Source organism: Pelophylax lessonae, assembly GCF_965119305.1.
Source record: "Pelophylax lessonae genome assembly, chromosome: 1".
Taxonomy (NCBI): domain Eukaryota; kingdom Metazoa; phylum Chordata; class Amphibia; order Anura; family Ranidae; genus Pelophylax; species Pelophylax lessonae.
Window position 1 is genome coordinate 592,631,491 of NC_138768.1, and position 18,732 is coordinate 592,650,222.

General features: G+C 43.1%; 1 protein-coding gene across 1 annotated transcript in view; it reads right to left on the reverse strand.

Annotated features, from left to right (window-relative positions):
* Positions 1-984: 984 nt before the first annotated feature.
* The window catches only part of STPG2 (sperm tail PG-rich repeat containing 2), a 1,004,689-nt gene continuing 986,941 nt past the window's right edge, over positions 985-18,732 (reverse strand). Inside the window, exon 15 of the mRNA XM_082259340.1 lies at positions 985-1,172. The gene's annotated coding sequence lies outside the window, so the exon portion shown is untranslated. The remainder of the gene's footprint in view (positions 1,173-18,732) is intronic.

Consider the following 18,732-nt stretch of genomic DNA (forward strand, 5'->3'; position numbering starts at 1 on the left):
CTCAATACGTATAGCCAGACTTAACCATTGGATGCAAACAAATTTGTGTAATGGAAGATACAGTATCTCACAAAAGTGAGTCCACATGAAAAGATATAATAAAATATTTACAAAAATGTGAGGGGTGTACTCACTTTTGTGAGATACTGTATATACAAAAAGATTAGAGGTCTGAGGATCCAAAGTCCCACAATTATATAAGGAAAACCTCCTGTGCCTGTTGCCCATCAGAATTTATATTTCAAAAGCCTTTCAACATTTATCACTACAATTGGGAAAGACAGAATTAGAAAAATAAAAGAAAAAAAGACAGACGAACCAAAAATAAAGAGAAAAAAAGGGTGAGGGAGAGAGGGGGAGAGACACGAAGAGAGATACAGGGGAAAGAGGGCAACCGCTATTAACATCACTTACACACACGGTACATGGAAACAGCATAGCATTCTGTAATCTAACCAAGCCTGAGAAACCCAGGGGTGCCCCACATCTGCACTGAGGTAACCCTGCTCTACAGGGGCGCAACAGCTCTTGACATGCAGAGGAGCAAGTAAGGAATGCTTAGAGGTTTGTTCATTGGTTAGTGAACTGGTCACTTTGCTTTTTATAGTTATTTTCTACAAACATGTTGAGGTGCTCATTTTGTGCTGCAACTTAGAGGTTCAGGGGCAAACAAGCTTGATTTGTATATTCAAAATACTCGGCAAAGAAGGGTTGCACTATATTCTTTGAACGTCGGTGTATGATTAGCTAGATAGGATCTTAGATCACAAGCATTCATTTATTCACACATGCAGAAATGAGTTTCGGTCGTATGTTTTTATACTTTGGTCCTAAAGTTGAAGCATAACTCCAAGACTTCTCTATTCATTTTCACTGGAATCCTGTGCTGGGATATAACAGAGCTAAGCTGCTAGAAATAACGCCACTTTAATAAATCCAGAAGCATATAATTAATCAGTAAGATTATTTTTATTGGAAGCCAGAAATTTGATAACATATAGTTATACGGTACATGTAAAATTAGACAATCATACAGCAATTTTAGCAACAATATTCCTTTTCATGTCATTTTTTGAGTTTAGGCAGACAGTCTAGTGAATAATATGTAGGTATTTCATAAGAATAATGACGAATGTCTGTTGGATCGCTGGTTTCAGCCTAGGGAGGCTTAGCTGTACCAAAACAAACAAAATAATTATGAAAATGATATACAATATATATTTATTAATCTGAGTACAAATTTATTCATATCGTATAAACACATTTTATTTTTTACTATTGATGTCACAGATCAGCAGTCACCTTCTAGCTAATTTAACTGGTTGCTGGCCAATAGTGCATAGATGCAGGTACATCAATCTACGATACAGCCACTTACACATACAGCATACAATACTTCTAAATGACCAAAAGGCAATACAGACCACATTCAGTATCTACCTGGAATACTGTATGTAGCCACTACTTCTAGATTGCAAGACACCCCACACTTCTGATACTGGTAGTCAGTTAACTGTACTCAACAGCAATGAAAGATTTAACTAACCAAAGACTCCAATAGTTAGTACAAAATTGAATAAAAGGCTTTCTCCCATTAGCAAGAGGCAACCTAGCAAACACACTCTTTGTGCTTGTCCAAATGGCAGATTCAGATGACTGAAACTGACTACCAAGTCCAAAAATATTGGTTTGGAGTCTCCAGCACTCTAACAGTTAAATTAATTAACATGAAAACACACCTTGTATAACAGACTCTACAAACTAAAAAAATGTAAATACTCCATACACTAGTTCATGAATAGTTCAAGAAACTGCTTCTCACTCTCCATATCCAATTTTTTTTGCACAAAAGAACACAAAGTTTAAAATACATGGTACATCCCCATAAAATCCCCCCTCCCCCTTGACACTCCCCGAAAACCAGCATATAGATAACATTTGCAATAGTATTATATTATAAAAAGGTGGGACAAACAAAGTACACAAATCAAATACCTCCAAATAAGTGGAAGTTACCCATTTCCTGATTAATCAATTGAAACTTGAAAATTGTATGCATTTTACTAGAGAACTGAGATACAAGTGTATTTGATCCATTTACTGACATCTTGTCACCATGGGTAAAAGATTTTAATACAAGCAAGCTCCTGGTCACCTGTAGAGTTTTTTGCTTGATGGGAACCCAGCTGAGATATATCTCTAAATTTTAGGAGCCACTTGTGACTTACATTGAAACACAGTCAGTTTTGAGTCCAGCAGCATTATTCCTGGCTCCTGACTGAGGGGAAGATAAAAGAACTACATAATCTACACAATCTTGTGAAGCAGGTGAATAACTGCTGCAATCATGAGGATATTCCTCCATTGTACTGAGCTAGCTGCCTGCTCCATACATCTCATAGGCACTCAGACGGAAAGCCACAGGAAATCCAAAATGTTAAAATCAGTATTTCCACAATAATATCAGTTCACAAAAAAACTGAAAAGTTTAAGGTGACCTTCCATCACTTTCTATATAACGTGATACCATTAAAACTGTTAGTGGGATCTGTTTTGCATGTTGGTGGTAGGTTATGTTGATCTGTTTTGCAATCAAAATCTGATAAAGGTCCATGTACAGTACATGACCAAATGCCATAAAATTGAAATGTACAACTACTGCAAATACCCATGTTCCTCCGTATCCTATCTTTGATTTCTTTGGGTGGCTATACTTGGGTATACAGTACATTGGTGCTTGCATAACCACACACATGCATATGGATGTACAACCCTTGAGACCTACAGTCTGCGACCAGGTTTCTATGTCAGAATGCATGCATGTGGCTACACAAGTACCAGTGTATACCTGCATATAGCCACTTCCTGTAATTTATTTCTATGGGCAGTACGCAGCAGCTGCATCTTCCAGACAGGGAAATACACCCAAAGTTTACAACATAAGCCCAAGGTGGCATATTGTAAGATTCTGGTACCTCTAGTACCCTTATTTACTACTTTCTTTTCAATGCGTCCCACCTTTCCCTTTAGGTGGTACGCATATACCTTTAAGAGCGATGAGGTCACTGCTGAGCGCCGCAGAGCGGCTATTTCAACCGCCGGCGGTCTCACTCACATCGTTCGTTCAACCCGCTTGGCTGTCCACATGCTTGCTAGTGTGTCTCGCTGTCGGAACCTCCAATTGCTTTCCTTTGCCTTGAACAGACCGGAACCTCGCTCCTGATCCCTGTATCTCGCTACCGGATCACTCCTCATTACCGGACCCCGCTACTAACCTACTCTCTAGTGATAAGTACCCCGCAGGGGAAACCTCCATAAAACCTACTTACACTATATCTATTGCTCACTAAAGACTGTCACTCTCTATGCAATACTAAACCTATCATCTGCACTGTTATTTAGATTGCTAGCTCTTGAGCCTACTAACATCTATCCTTGCACTGGGTTAGTCTCTCCTGTATGTCATCTGCTATCCTACCACCTACTACCATATATGATTGCTAACCTATCTGCATCCTACCTGTTACCATCTATACTCTCCTGAACATTTCTCTCGAGTGCTTGCCATCTACTGTCACTGTTCATACCTGTCCCTTCAGCACATCACCACTATACTGCTATATACATCTATCACTCCAGGAACATCTTATTGAGTGTGTATATTTGTATGCTGAATCAGGCAGGCCACAGTGATGAGTCTTGGGAGTTGGAATTGGTATTTCAACACATCTCTACATGACTGCTGAGTGGAGATTTCTGCAGCTGCAAATCCATCTTATTACAAAAACGCAGGAGCGTTACACATATGCATGAGGTCAAAAAGTGGATGAAACTTCTAAAAAGACTGTCTACCATATGATTATTATTGAAGTAACAGAGATTCCAATTTTCTGGTGTCTAAGTGCTTTCACACCAAGAACTAGTAGATTCATGTGTTTTTGCAGATTATCAAATCTGTGCTCTTTAGAAGCAAAGGGAATGCATACTTCTGAATGGTCATAGTTATCTGATTCAAGATAGGAGGAACATTTATACCATAATTCAGTGTAGAATGTAGTCTCTATGCCTTTTGGTTTTGCTAGAACTTCCTACACAATTCAGGGTGGAGGATGGGGTTGCTTCCTTTTTTTTGGGGGTAAGCGCATATAGACTTCCAAGTGAAGTGGCCCTAAGCATGTTGTTTGTTTTAGGGTGCAGTTAGTTCTCAGTCAGGGCAGTTATCTGATGTTGCCTTCCCTAAAGGCTAAAAATACAAATACCCAATTTATTTTTAGTGATAATCTAAATTAGGAAAAAGTAAGACAAAAAGTAAGTAGAATCAGTAAAAATTTGTTGTTGTGGCGCAATTTCAAACAAAATTATTTTATACAAGTATGCTTTTGTTTAATTCTTACATTTTATGTTTTAAATATCACAATGTGTATTACATGCATAAAACAGTCTTTGCTTTCTGTGTTTGATGCAAAAACCTGCCATCTATTCCTTAACATCTGTGATAAATTCCCCTGTCCATATTTTGAAATAGACAAGAGAGCCTTTGCTGGATACAAACCAACAGTTCTGATATGGGTCTGTCAATTCCACAGATGTCCAGCAGTTAAATTTTAAATCAGCAATGGAGTCACAAAATAAAATGTTATGTTTCAGGAACTTATTTCCTTACAGGTGGTTTAATAAATTCTGTAGGCTTTCAATCTGTGGGGAAAACTTAAGTAGCAGATACTTACTTTTATCCTATTAACAATTCATTTTTTATTGTGGGCAACAGATTAAAATAATTACACACATTCTTTCGTAAAATAATGTCGAGCTTACGGACGCCGCAAAATGTTTGTCAGCAATACTGTATAAGTATACAGTAGAAATAAACAATGTTCCAGTGTTCCAATCAGATCTACCTCACAATGTTTTGGGGTGGATTAGAAGCTCAACGTCAGTCTATGGGCAAGCGGGTATAAGTAGACATGCATCCATTTACATCTGATTACCTCCAAGTCTATCTAGGTATAAAAAAAAAATGAAAAAAAGGTTGTCTCCTTAATCCTTTTTTAGACCCAAACATAATGGATCAGAGGTAAAAGCATGTAAATGGATGCAAGTCCATTAACATCTGTATGCCCATAGACTTAACATGGATCGGTTTGACTCGACTCAAAAGCTGAAGGATAAAATGAACAGACACAGATGTCACATTAGCGACATCTATGCGATTTAGCTCCATTTCAGGGATCTGACCATGGATCCCCTGCTGATCGGAACAGAAGATGGTCATCTATCAATTATTGGTTAAACTAGATCAGTGGTCTCCAAACTGCAACCTGGGGGTCAGAATGCGACCCTTTGCTTGCGTTTATTCAGCCCTTGGAGCTCTATTCCTCCACCTGACACCAACAATGAGGGGAATAATTCTTGCCATTGGCACCAACAATGGGGCACTATTTCTCTCATGTATAGCAAGTGTAGCACCCTCTAGTGTGCTAGAATAGATGTATATAGTTAGTGTAGGTAAATTTGGCTTGTCTGAGAGCCAGGCCTGGGTTTAATCTGGGTCAGGGTTGAGTGACTCAGGGAGACTGGATGACTCAGCAAGTAGCATCTATGATACCTCCCTCTACTTTCTAGAACCTTGGAGAAGCTTCCAGAAGTATGGGTGGGGACTAAGAGGAGCTGCTTGGAGTATTGATGAGGGCCCCAGCCAATCCCCAGCAAAATGGGCTGGCAGGGGGCAGTCCACCTTATAAAATACTCATGGATCCTGCTGACAAGGGCAGTCAGGGGGAAGATGAAGTGCTGAGGAGGCTGTCGGTTGCCCTTGAGGGTGCCACCTAGCCTGGGGGAGTGCACTCGGGCCTGGGGCTTGGGTGCTAAAGGGACCCTGTACAATATATAATGGAATCCTTCCTGGAGGCACGGAAGCAAGGAGAGGACAGAGGGAGAGAGTCAGCATGTCTGGGAGATCTCCTGAGGAGTCAGCCGGGTGAGCTGGGGAGTGTTTCAGCTTGAAAGAAATGTGGAGAAGTTAGCCAGGAGGGCTTGTGAAAGGGACAGCTCCAGACAGGTGGGTTGGCAGTGCCTGAAGAGGTGGTGCTGGGATCAGTAGCCACAGGGATGTATGCTGGACACAGAATTTTTACTACACGCATAAAGGGGGCTTGGGTTCCTGCCTGTAAAGGGTTATTGCTACAGTCTGACTGAGGGCTTTGTCAGATCTACACACAGTGTGCCAGCTGGAGTTGTGCAAGCAAGCTAGTGCTGGAGGAAGTGGAGGAGTATATTTAGACTGTATAGGTTATACATACATACATATATGTTGTCCCTGAAGTTGTTTGAAGTCAAATGGGCATCCCATAATTTCCCAATCCCTAAATTCTAATCCCTCAAAAAAGCACTGAAATGTTTTCTGACTCTGGAATGCCTGTAAAATGTCTGTGTGCCTGGCTGTGCAGGATGGGGGATCCAAGTGCTACACAATGATGGGGCACTATTCCTCTCACTTATAGCAATAATTGAGCATTAATCCTTCCACTGATACCACTAACAGCATAATTCCTGCCGCTGACACTAACAATGGGGCATTATTCCTCCAACTGACACCAACAATGAGGGGAATAATTCTTGGCACTGTCACCAACAATGGGGCACTATTCTTGTCACTTATAGCAATGATAAGGCACAATTCCTCTCACTTGTAGCAATTATGCAGCACTATTCTGCCCACAGACACCACCAACGGGCATAATTCTTGCCACTGACACTTATAGTTACAAAGTTAGTCTGGTTGAAAACAGACACAAAGTCCATCTACTTCAACCATTATGATGGGGAATTATTTTTCCCACTGACAACAATGATGGGGCATTATTCCTCCCACTGACACAAATGATGGGGCATCATTCCTCCCACTGACACCAATGATGGGGCATTATTCCTCCCACTGATACCAATGATGGGGTACAATTCCTCCCCCCTAAGATGAGGCATTGTGTACTCCCACTTACACCAGAACATTTCTCCAACTGGCCAAAGTCTGGCCCTCCTAAAATCTGAAGGATAGAAAACTGGCCCTTTGTTTCGAAAGTCCCCTGAACTAGATGGATTTGTGTCCTTGTTCAACAAGACTAACTACAGTATTTAACTACTGTATGTGTATCTTAAAGAGGCCTACAGGTAACAGAAATGAAATATTGAGTTCAATATTAACAATATGAACAAATGTATCTTTTATTGTATAACATCTTAAAGTGATCCTATGATTTACTTCTCTTGGGAAAAATAAGACCACCTGTAAAAAAAAGATGGTTAATATCTTTCTGATGGGTGGGGTCCTACAATTTTGCTATATTTTAGATCTCCAGTTGCTACTGGTGTTTGTCTTCAAGGTGTGAATAATTCACAGTAATTTCTCACTATGGCTCCTATGTCACCATTGTGTTCTGTAGTGACATAGAGGTTGGGGGGGGGGGGGGGGCACAGTGCATGTCAGGGTAGCTGGAAGTGGTGGAAGGGGATCTATCGGAAAGCTGTTTACCTTCTTGCTTCATGGGCTGGTCTTCACTATAAGAAGTTAGTGGCAGGGTCATTTTTAAGGGTTAATTTATCTTAAACCAATAGCCTTGGTTTAAATTACCTACTGGCTTCGTAGATCTCTGTAGGACTCCAGTGTTAAAAAAAGCCCTGTTAAAGTCTGACTCTTAGAAGAATACAGAAGTTACGCTTCGTGCTGGAGAAAACTGGGGAAGCAGCAACCTAGGCCCAGATATTACTAGAGCCCCTAAGGGTTCTAAAAATTCAGCAAACCAGCAGTCCTAAACAAAATAATTAATTTATATGGACTGGTCCTTTATGTTTAGCAAAGTATGCATTTACTATGCACCCAACATGCATTGATATCTAAGTGTTATACATTCAACCTGTATTTATATGCATTTCCTATGCACCTCCCTTACATTTACTATGCATTCATATGGAGGAAAGAAAACAAAGCAACAAACAAGAGAACCTTTGCTGGTTACAAACCAACAGCTCTGATATGGTTATGTTGATTCTACCAATATCCAGCAATTACATTTTTAATCAACAATTGAATTTAAAACTAAAATGGTATGTTTCAAAGACTTTTTTCTTAGTAATTTACTAAATACTGCATTTACATTACTATGCATTTATCCTGCATTCACATTGATGTTGATAAAGGAATAGAAGAAAAGTACAAACTGATATCAGACAATAAAGTATATGTGAACCCTTACCTTAAAACAACTGGTTAGTTTAAAACAGATAAGAGTATATCTTTGTTCTCAGCTGCATAAAGGGATTTGTAAGGCGGGGGTTAAGAAACAGCAGTAGATTGATCCTCCCAGTGAATGACTATTGAAGGAAAGGCAGGCTATTCTCCCAGCACAGCCAGAAAACTGACTGCACTGGGATGGATGTGCTCTCATGCCTAGTGTGGCTAGTTTGAAATAGGAAAGCTACTGCAACATCGCCAATTGCATAGGCATGCACAGGTGGTGTGTCAAGCATGCCTAATTACTGTGTGTGGTGCTGATTCCCCCTATTGCCAAGGCTTCCCCCCATATTGCGCCCCCCACAGTGCTGCTGGCATACCTCCTCTCCTCTCCCCCCAGGTCCTGGGGGGGGGGGTGTTCCAGAATGGAGAGTGGGCTGGTAAATATGTAATTTTACCGGCCCCTTCTATTTCTAAGTGAAAACAGTGAACACACTCACTCACTGTGTTCATTCATTACTGAGGCATAATAAAATGTGTTTACTATGCATCAGTTTGTGAAAAAACAGGAAGCCGCTCAGCACAGAGCAGGATCGCATTCATTCACTGTCCAGTGCAGCTGAGGCTGCAGAGAAAGGCATGTGTGTTTGAGCTTTGGGGTACATACCCTAATGCAAGAGGTTGCACACACCTATGGCCAATTTGATTTATTTAGACATATACTAGGTCCCTATAATTGGTTAAGATAGCTGGAGCATGTATGCAAAGAGTAAGATTGCCATGTCTCTGTGGAGAAGAGTGTGGCAGTGATTGGGTAACCATGGTAGCGACTAAACACAGCAGTATTATAAAAGCCTGCCACACGTCACAAAGCCCATCCCCTGATGTAGCCACGTGATCCAGTAACAATACACTTAGCGGCAGACCAGGTGACATCGGAGCCATGGACCGGAAGTGTGGCAGTTGTAAGCCAATAAATCCGGAGTAAATCACTGTATACATATATAAGTTTTATTTTATCTCTGTAAGTGCATTTTTTAATAAAATTGGTTGGTGGTTTGAAATACACTTTGGCGGTCCCTATGTGGCTCTGAGTTCCTTTACAGTGACATACGAGCCGTGCAGTGGATTTCCTAAAGTTGCAGTAGCTCATTTTTCAGGGTCCACCGTTGATACCCGTAGTGGGGAAAGCGCACTGAGACCTATATATATATGTGGTACAGGTAAATTTATGAAGGTAAGGGCACACCTAACTTCCCCAGAGGTGCAAGACAGAGAGGGGAGATTTTTGGGGGTTTTGCAGCACTGGGAACCTAGAATCACTACCCATGCTGTGTGTGCATGTATGAATACTTTGAGTGGATGAAGTTATTGCAATATGTTTAGCAACCTTTGAGGGACACATGTATAATATTTGGATGTTTAGGTGGGTTATGGAAATAAATTTTATGTATATACGCATATAGGTGTTGCGATAATATAAGACACACTTTGTAATTATATTAGTTCATTTTATTTTTTTCAGCAGCACAACATATTTGTTTATATATCTTTTATTGGTGTTTGAACTTACACTAAGTGGTTTTCAGCAGCTTTTTTTTTTTTAAACAATGTATTTGCACATTTGGATAGTCTGTGGTAGTGCATACGTTTTTTTCTGCTTTAATAAACATTGTGTGAGTGACTGCAATAATAACCTCCAACATTGTTGTCAACTACTGCAATAACATACTTCCGAACCAGGGGTGTTCCACCAATGCGACAACGTGAGGGAAACATTGAGAAGTGACAAAACATTGTTTCCTCTTCTTGTTTGGTGGATTGTGGTAGGGTTGTGTCAGGATCTGTGTCATTACATGGGTCACCTGCTGGTGGCACTGTTGTTCCTGGAACTGAGGGGCGCAGTTCCAGGGCCCACCAGCGGGTGTCTCCCAGCAGCTGGACTGTTCTTTTAATTAAGCTGCACCTGAGGAGGACTGCTGAGGGAATATAAGCCCGCCCTTCACTGAGGCTCAGTGCTTCAGTATTTTCTCTGCTAGCCGTGTCCCTGTCTGATCCTGAAACCTGTATCCTGAAACCTGTATCCTGAATGCTGTATTCTGATCCTGTTCCCTGTACCCTGCTTCCTGTACCTGGCTCCCTGCTTTCCTTGTCTCCTGTCCCTGTCCTGTCCTGCTATTGTTTGCTCCATCCTTTTGTATATAGTTTGTTAGGTTCTATTGGGGTTTTGTACTGTTATCATTTATATTTTGTTTACTTGTTTATGGTCACTGGTGTTGGTATTGGAGTGTGTCATTTTGCTTAATAAACTTATTTACATCTTTATCCATCTGGGTCCTGATTCCTTGGTGCAGCCAACTGATCTGATCACCCTTGCTGGATGCCTGCATGTGGTATCCCTGACAGAATACTGAAGCCACTAACGATCAGATCGGTTGCACCTGGGAATTAGGAATTTTCTGGTTGTTGCAAGATGCAGTCAGAGGAGGTCTTTTATTTTTCTTTGCTTGTAACAGAAGACAGGGAATATTGTCGCCAAATTTTGAAAACTTACACTAGCGAGCAGTTGTTGGAATGCATCCGTCTGGCCCACTCGTTTGTTGACAAAGGCAGAGTTTTGTTCAAAGAGATTCAGCCACTTATTCAGCTCTGTGCAGAGTTGGCTTTATCTAATACCCCTAAGGGTGGTGATGATTATTCTCCTCCTTTTAGTGTCTCTCAGGTGGTATCTCTTGTGTGGCTCTTGGAAGATGATAAACCCTATTTTATTGAACATTATTCAGTGTATTCTCCAGAGGCCCTGTTGGATTGCATGAATGCTGTATATTCTCTAATCAGACAAGGGGGTTGTAAATTGAGTTTTGTTCAGGCCTTATTGCAAACCTGGTCAGATCTTTCCAATTTAGCATCAGCTAACTCACACCAATCCACTTCTGCCTCTGGACACCAGTTTTCTCAAAGTTTATCCTCTCCGTTACCCGTAGCAACCACAGCTGCAGTTAGGTATGGTTTGCTTTCCACTGCTTGTTCATATCCTGGCTTAACGAGTTGCACTTTTCCTGCATTTAACTCTGTGAAAACTTCCTCTACTACTCTGTTGCCTCTAGCAACCTCTCAGAAATTCTCCTCTGTAACTGTCTCTCCTTTTCCACCATCTCCCAATACTGCCATTTCGCTTCCATCTACTTCACAATCTATTCATAGCCCTGCAACCACTAGCAAGATTCCTGTATCTAAACCTAAAAAGAAAAGGAGATTTTTCCCAACACATACAATTATACCTGTTACCCAGCCTGCTGATCCGGTGCCTGTTTCTCAGCCTGCTGTCCCAGTGCCCGCTGTTCTGATGCCCGCTGTTCCAGTGCCCACTGATCTGGTGCCTCCTACTGAGCCTTTTGATCCAGTGCCCACTGATCCGGTGCCTCCTACTGAGCCTGCTGATCCAGTGCCCACTGTTCTGATGCCTGCTGTTCCGGTGCCCGCTGATCCAGTGCCTCCTACTGAGCCTGCTGATCCAGTGCCCACTGATCCGGTGCCTTCTACTGAGCCTGCTGATCCAGTGCCCGCTGTTCTGATGCCTGTTGTTCCAATGCCCACTGATCGGGTGCCTCCTACTGAGCCTGCTGATCCAGTGCCTGCTGTTACAGTGCCCGCTGATCTGGTGCCTCCTACTAAGCCTGCTGATCCAGTGCCCACTGATCTGGTGCCTCCTACTGAGCCCGCTGATCCAGTACCTGCTGTTCCGATGCCCGCTGATCCGGTGCCTCCTACTGAGCCTGCTGATCCAGTGCCCACTGATCCGTTGCCTTCTACTGAGCCTGCTGATCCAGTGCCCGCTGTTCTGATGCCTGTTGTTCCAGTGCCCGCTGATCTGGTGCCTCCTACTGAGCCTGCTGATCCAGTGCCTGCTGTTCTGATGCCTTCTGATCCAGTGCCCGCTGATCTGGTGCCTCTTACTGAGCCTGTTGATCCAGTGCCTGCTGTTCTGATGCCTGCTGATCCAGTGCCCGCTGATCTGGTGCCTCTTACTGAGACTGTTGATCCAGTGCCCACTGATCCGGTGCCTCCTACTGAGCCTGCTGATCCAGTGCCCGCTGTTCTGATGCCTGTTGTTCCAGTGCCTGCTGATCCAGTGCCCACTGATCCGGTGCCTCCTACTGAGCCTGCTGATCCAGTGCCCACTGTTCTGATGCCTGCTGTTCCAGTGCCCGCTGATCTGGTGCCTCCTACTGAGCCCGCTGATCCAGTGCCTGCTGTTCCGGTGCCCGCTGATCCAGTGCCTCCTACTGAGCCTGCTGACCCAGTGCCCACTGATCCGGTACCTTCTACTGAGCCTGCTGATCCAGTGCCCGCTGTTCTGACGCCTGTTGTTCCAGTGCCCACTGATCCGGTGCCTCCTACTGAGCCTGCTGATCCAGTGCCCACTGTTCTGATGCCTGCTGTTACAGTGCCCGCTTGTCTGGTGCCTCCGACTGAGCCTGCTGATCCAGTGCCTGCTGTTCTGATGCCTGCTGATCCAGTGCCCGCTGATCTGGTGCCTCTTAATGAGCCTGTTGATCCAGTGCCCACTGATCCGGTGCCTCCTACTGAGCCTGCTGATCCAGTGCTCGCTGTTCTGATGCCTGTTGTTCCAGTGCCCGCTGATCCAGTGCCCACTGATCCGGTGCCTCCTACTGAGCCTGCTGATCCAGTGCCCACTGTTCTGATGCCTGCTGTTCCAGTGCCCGCTGATCTGGTGCCTCCTACTGAGCCCGCTGATCCAGTGCCTTCTATTCCGGTGCCCTCTGATCCAGTGCCTCCTACTGAGCCTGCTGATCCAGTGCCCTTTGATCCGGTGCCTTCTACTGAGCCTGCTGATCCAGTGCCCGCTGTTCTGATGCCTGTTGTTCCAGTGCCCACTGATCCGGTGCCTCCTACTGAGCCTGCTGATCCAGTGCCTGCTGTTCTAATGCCTGCTGGTCCAGTGCCCGCTGATCCGGTGCCTCCTACTGAGCCTGCTGATCCAGTGCCCGCTGTTCTGGTGCCCGCTGTTCTGGTGACCACTACCCAGTCTGCTGACCCAGTGCTTGCTGTTCCAGTGCCCGCTGACCCAGTGCCTGCTGTTCCGGTGCCTGCTGATCCGGTGTCTCTTACTCAGCCCGCTGATCCGGTGCCAGCTGATCCCGTGCCCGCTGTTCTGGTGACCACTACTGTGCCTGCTGATCCTGTGCCTGCTGATCCTGTGCCTGCTGATCATGTGTCTGCTGATCCTGTGCCTGCTGACCCAGTGCTTGCTGTTCCAGTGCCCGCTGACCCAGTGCTTGCTGTTCCGGTGCCTGCTGACCCAGTGTTTGCTGATCCAGTGCCTGCTGAGCCACGGGCTGCCGCCCTGTTTGATGTGCCACTGTCTGTTGCCCAGCCTGGTGTGCCACTGCCGGATATCCTGCATGCCGCTGGCGCTCCCCTGCTTGATGTCCAGCTTGCCTTCAGTCCCAGTGTTGGGACATGTGTTGCAATGAGGGCAGGTGTATCCCTAATGTTACGCCTCTTCAGGAACTTGACCTGTGGGGTGCCAAGACGGCTTCCAGACCCTGGTGGTGGGGCGCATGATCAATTGCTGGACTCTGGTGGCACGCCTTCCGGCAAGTTAAAGGACTTTGGCCTAGAGAGTGCTAGAAGACCCGCAGACATGGAGGGGAGACCTTTTTGGACTTTTGGGGTAGAAGCACAATGGAGCGTCCGGAGGCCGCTCCTTAAAGGGGGGGAACTGTCAGGATCTGTGTCATTACATGGGTCACCTGCTGGTGGCACTGTTGTTCCTGGAACTGAGGGGCGCAGTTCCAGGGCCCACCAGCGGGTGTCTCCCAGCAGCTGGACTGTTCTTTTAATTAAGCTGCACCTGAGGAGGACTGCTGAGGGAATATAAGCCCGCCCTTCACTGAGGCTCAGTGCTTCAGTATTTTCTCTGCTAGCCGTGTCCCTGTCTGATCCTGAAACCTGTATCCTGAAACCTGTATCCTGAATGCTGTATTCTGATCCTGTTCCCTGTACCCTGCTTCCTGTACCTGGCTCCCTGCTTTCCTTGTCTCCTGTCCCTGTCCTGTCCTGCTATTGTTTGCTCCATCCTTTTGTATATAGTTTGTTAGGTTCTATTGGGGTTTTGTACTGTTATCATTTATATTTTGTTTACTTGTTTATGGTCACTGGTGTTGGTATTGGAGTGTGTCATTTTGCTTAATAAACTTATTTACATCTTTATCCATCTGGGTCCTGATTCCTTGGTGCAGCCAACTGATCTGATCACCCTTGCTGGATGCCTGCATGTGGTATCCCTGACAGGTTGTCACAGTAACCGTATTGGATTTTAAATGTGTCTAGGATGGGTAGAGGTGGCAAAAATGTCTGCCTATGTGGCAATTAACCTAGGCACGCTCCTGTTACCAACTATAGAATGTCATAAAGAATATACATAGGTTACACAGGGATAAATATTGGTTATGATTTAGCCCTTTAACTGCTATGTTTGTATGGTGTATGGACCTACAACACTGCATCTAGTTGTCCAGGTCTGTACGCTGTATGGACTTGTCGTTCCTCCTTCTGCTATAAGCTCATGGTCACTTCCATGCAATAGCAATAGCTTTGATTAGCGGCTTACAAGCCGCTGATCAGATCTATTTATCTAAAATGTGACACCTACCTGTTGCAATTTCTCTGCTCTTTCTTTCCCTGATTCCTGCCCCTCCACATTCCTGCTGCACTGCAATGAGCTAAAATGCTTCCCCTTAACTGTCCCCTTCCTTTGCACACAGCACTGATTTACCAGCCCCCTTTATCTCCTGAATGAACACAGTGAGCATGAGAGAGTGGTGTTTATTCATTACTGAAGCATCACTGTGTTTACTATGCTTCAATATGTGAATAAACAGGAGTCTCTAAACAGAGACTTCTATTCATTCATCCACAATGTAGCTGAGGCTTTAGAGAAAGGGACTGTCCCTTTCTCTGTCTCAAAAAAGAAACATTGGAGGTCTGTTTAGTCCCCTGATATCTCACCATAAACCCCAAACCAACCACCCCCCCCCCTCAAAGAAAATATGAAAAAAGTAATAAAAATAAAAAAAATAAAAATAAACATAGTAAGGGTAGATTTAGACATGTGTCTAAATATCCTTTGCCTCTGAAACCTGATTCACATTCGAATATTGCTCCAGAGGCTATTGACAGATGGTGAGGAGGCACATTCTATTCCTCACTTCTGTTAGTCTGGTAGCGTGGCAGTGGTCGGCGTGTGTTCTACCGCTCTGCGTACCCCGACCGCTGCCACACTACCAGGCTAATAGAAGTGAAGAATATCTTGTTGCTTGGGCTACAACATTTTCAACTTTGGCAATCCTTTCCTGTGCCAGGAGGGCACTTTTTATGTAAGCACCCACCTTTATTTGTTCCACTTTTATTAAATAAACAGGATTACACTATTTTTGGCTTCTTGTTTCCCATTCATATTTGAGTGGTCCAGGGGACGCTTTCTGGAGGAGAGAGGAGGAGGAGAGCATTTATCCACAGGGGCCTGGATTGTTTATTGAGCGTTTTAGGTCCTTGGGACCTGCCTACTTCTGGTGAGCATATTAAAGCGGAGTTCCACCCAAAAGTGGAACTTCCGCTTTAAATAGTCCTAACCCCCTGACATGCCACATTTGGCATGTCATTTTTTGGGGGGGGGGAGCCGGTACCTAGTTTTAACAGGTACCCGCTCCCACTTCCGCTCGGAGCCACGCGGCGCCCTGAGCGGAAGTTCTCCTCTCTCCCTCCCTCCCTGCAATCTTCTGGGACATGTCAGAGGTCCCAGAAGATTGCTGGCCAATCACGACACGTAGCGCAACTCACGCATGTGCAGTGCGTACCCGGCTGTGAAGCCGCAAACTGTCACAGCCGGGTGCCCACATCAGTGATGCCGGCGCCGCGGAGCAGAGAGGGAGAAGACGGCGCATCGCTGGACCGTGGGACAGGTGAGTGTGCGGTTAGGCTGGAACTCCGCTTTAATTTGTCACAGCTCACAAGGTGGATTATTCTTGTTTGAATACACGGTGTTGGAGATCGCACAGACTTTTCACTTGAAATCACCATTTTTGCACTTATTTATATTTTAGCAGTATGTCTTAGGGCTTTATATATATTTTGCATTATTTAACGCCTATAAGGGACTGTTAGAGCGCTGTATATTGTGTTTAAATTTTTTAATGACACTAGTTTCATTATAAGTGCATCTCACTCAGGAACTGTTTCAGCACTTTATTTAGCATGTGCACTGATCAGTATCACAATATTGTTTGATTAATGGAACACTAGTACCAGCGCTAGCTTTTATATATTTTATCTTATGTTTATATGTTCGAATAGGGATTTTATTTAATTTTTTTTGTGACAATAGCGATTTACTAAACATTTGTGGGGCATAAAAAATCAGTAGCACCTTCTTTTTATACTCCTGGTTCTATGCTTTCTAAAAATGTATGGTTTCGGGGGGTCTTTTACAAACTCTGAAAGCTGTAAGTAAAAAATAAAAGCCTCCAGAATTTTAGAGAAAGTTAGTTATTTACAGTTTTGCATACCTTTCATTTTCAAGGTGCAATTTAAAATTTACAAATATTTGGTATGCATTTACTTAATACAGGTTCAACTTTAATATATAGTAGGAATGTAGCAGGACTTTTGTAAAATGTGCTGTGTTTATATCTGCTAAAAATGCCTTTAGTATATTTTTTTGTGAAAATATAGTTTGATAACTATTTGTGCAAATATCACAGGGCCTTAAAAATCAGTAGCACCTTCTTTTTTTATTCAACTGGCCATGTGCTTTCAGAAAATGTATGGTTTGGTGGGTCTTTTACAAAATTTGAAAGCTGTAATGGAAAAATATGCAAAATTAGTCTGGCCACATGAGTTTAAAAGTAGAGTGTGGGGCCTGGCAGTGAAAAGGGTAAGGGTTTATGGCTACATAGGAGTTGATTTACTAAAGGCAAAATGACTGTTCACTTTCGAAGCACAGTTGCAATGTTCAAAGAAATGTTTCTCAGAGTTTCACCTCATTCACTAAGCTCTGGGGCTTCCTTCTATGTTTGTAATTGATGCATTAGTCAAGAAGATAATGGATTGTTGGGGGGCAGCAGACTCTGCATGTGCATTTCTATGTCATGTTTTAAACATCTAACAATTGTTAAAATGTTGACTATTGCATGACCATAATCATTTAAACAGGGCCAACTTTTTCAATCTTTTTTAAATATCTACATTTATACTCCTTTGTTTAATATTTTTACACAAATAATGCCACTAGGTATTGTTTTCCTTGCCTAGATGTTTAGGTCAGTGAATGAAACTTGCTCATTAAACTGACTTTTACAGATTAAGTGTCTTTGTTTTCATCACATTTTCCTACTTTTGCAGTGTAATTCATTATCTTGCTTACATATTTTTCTCTATGTATAGTACATCTTAGTGAAAGAAATATCAAATGTTGCGCCAGTAGTTTTAAAGAAGATGTGGGAGCACACATTTTAGAGTACTGTAGAGGCCAACTGTCATTTTTAAATGTGCTAAAGGTATGAGAAATAAGGTGGTGCCTAATGTAATTGATCCACTGGAGAGACCCTCCTTTTTGGTGACATGGATGGTTATTATACATGCAAAAAGTGCAGAGCATGTCATATTAATACCTTCAGGGGGAGAAAGTTAACTAGTTTTTCCTCGGCACAAACAAGCAAGTCCTATGATATTTTTTCTTTTATATCATGTCATACTAAGAACGTGGTATATCTAATTAGGTGACCATGAGGCCTGGACTATGTGGGCCGCACTACACGAGCCCTACGTGTCAAATTGGGGGAACATTATGCGGAAAAACACAAAAGGAACCCTAAGGGAACAACTTTTAAAGCCATAGATTAGTATATACCTGATAAGAGGGGTAGCAATGCGAAAAGGGATATATCCAGGGCAGAGATGAGCTGGATATATCACCTCAAATCATACACTCCCCTGGGCCTAAATATAAAGTGGGACATAAATTGTTTCATTAAAAACAACTGACGGGGTTTGTAAACCCAGAGATATATGAGTTAAACCAGATCAGGTAAGGGCATTGTATTGATGTACCTGGGAATTTAATCATTTTTTTATTTTTATAACTCAGTTTTAGTCTTTTTCACTAAGTACAATTTTTAGTATAGTGGCGTAACATTCATGGGAGTAATACTAAGGGTACATTTGGTTCGCTTTTGTTGGTTATAGTTAAAATGTACCTATATTTTTAATGTATTTATTAGTTTATGAATTTTAAATTTTAGGTATCCTTTATTGTTTAATGTTGTATATATGCAGTATTGAGAAATGTGTGTGGCATTAAGCCAGGAAAGGATTCCTCCCCTTCAATCTACCATGGGAGATTTGGCTTGAGTTTGACATAGTTTTGGCATTATTTCTATTAGTATGAGTCTCAAACAAGTATGATTTTTCCTCGCCACAAG